The sequence below is a fragment of the Aplysia californica genome, unplaced genomic scaffold (genome assembly GCF_000002075.1).
Source record: "Aplysia californica isolate F4 #8 unplaced genomic scaffold, AplCal3.0 scaffold00930, whole genome shotgun sequence".
NCBI classification, from domain to species: Eukaryota; Metazoa; Mollusca; class Gastropoda; order Aplysiida; family Aplysiidae; genus Aplysia; species Aplysia californica.
This window is the reverse complement of record NW_004798200.1, coordinates 190,504-192,269: the sequence shown is the minus strand read 5'-3', so window position 1 is coordinate 192,269 and position 1,766 is coordinate 190,504.

Here is a 1,766-nt window from a genome sequence, read left to right as displayed (position 1 = left end):
CCCCCCATCCTCAACTTGACTCATCACCCCCATGAGGGACATTCCTGGCCTTAAATTCTCTCTCTCGCTCTGTCTATTTCTCTGTCTGTCTGTCTCTGTATCTTTCTCATTCTCTCTCTGCCTCTGTCTCTGTCTCTTTCTCTGTCTTTGTCTCTCTCTCTCATTCTGTCTCTGTCTCTCTCTTCCTCTCTCTGTGTCTGCTTCTGTCTATGTTTCTCCCCTCCTATCCCTCCCCCCTCTCTCTCTCTCTCTCTCTCTCTATCTATCTATCTATCTATCTATCTCTGTCTCTATCTATCTATCTATCTTTCTATCTCTCTCTCTCTGTACCTCTCTCTCACTCTCTTTCTCCCTTTCTCTCTCCCTCCCCCTCCCTGTCCCTCTCAAATGGCCTCAAGTCCCCGTTAGTTACTTCGTGTAGCCCTAAAGCCCAAAGACCCGGTAAGCGCCACAGATTACCAGGTCTTGGCGGGATTCTGAAGGGTCAGACTCTGATGACGTAGTAGACTGGAGGCCAGGACATCGGGAGCGAATTCTCTCCTTACAGGGTACTTGATGATTGTGGGTTCCATGTGACTGGCGAAATTAAATATCAATATGTGGCTCCATGACAAAGTAAAGATTTTGAGAATACATAATGTACATAATGTTACTTGTTACTTGTTACTTGTGTGAAGAACCGACATCACTGCATAAGGGACATCCCCACTAGCGCCCCGTCCCCTGAAGAAGCACATCTCGAAGTGTGTAGATGCTGACGGTTCCAAGCAATGGTTGATTCCATAGCCTTTTGCTCATCCCCATAAGTCTTGAACTTCTGCAGGCGTCCCATCCAATTCCAAGCTCACGAAGTCGCTCAAGATGATGGTATTCCAACTCTTCTTGTTCCTTTTCTCGTTTTTTTTCCTGTACATAATGTAACCATTAAAGAATTTCACCGGCGTCTGTTTCGTAGCGTTAGGCGCTTTGCTGACGTATTCAGAAGACATGAGTTCGATTCCGGTGTTTGGACAAATCTTTTCTAGTATCCCCGTCTGCCTGGTGGGACATTGTATTCCTTTTAAGTTCAGGTAGGCCCTGACGTAGACAGATTCGAAGCAGCCTGCTTTCTGGATGATGTGAATCGCGGTCAGCTTGGGCGAATGGGGATACAAAGTCCCAATAGAAGGCGGAGATACTCGATTAAAAACAACCTTTTCCAATCGGGAATCGAACTCATTGCTTTTACGTGCGGTGGAAAAAGTGCTTAACCGTTATACTACGGACGCCGCTCTCCTCAAGAAAGAGCTTTTTCAGTTTTGGGAGGAATAAAGAAGACACAGTCAGCTACTATTTCAAAATCTTTGCCACTGCGTATACTCTCATAGTCGCCACATTGATAAACGGATGACACTATTGCTCTAGCGTATGGCGTGGACAGAGCTAAAACCTCGCTCAACAAGTTTTAGCGCCCTGTAAAGTGGGTTTTAGCAAGCCAAGAGATCATAGATTGATTAAAGTCAAGGCGAGGTCTTTTTCTTGAGGGAAGCCTGTAAGCCTAAGGTCTGGTATGGACTGGGGTGGGTGGGAGAGGGAGGGAGGGGGATGCCGTCGGGTAGGAGAGGAGGAAGATGGTTAATGTGAGGTGAGGATAGATCGAATAAGACAGATGTTGAGTGATTGGGAGGGGAGAAGGAAAGAGTGGTAGGAAAAGTGAGGAAGATAGTTTGTGCGGCAGAGAAAGAGGGGGAAGAGACAAGGGGTGTGTATCGGGGGGGGGGGGGGGG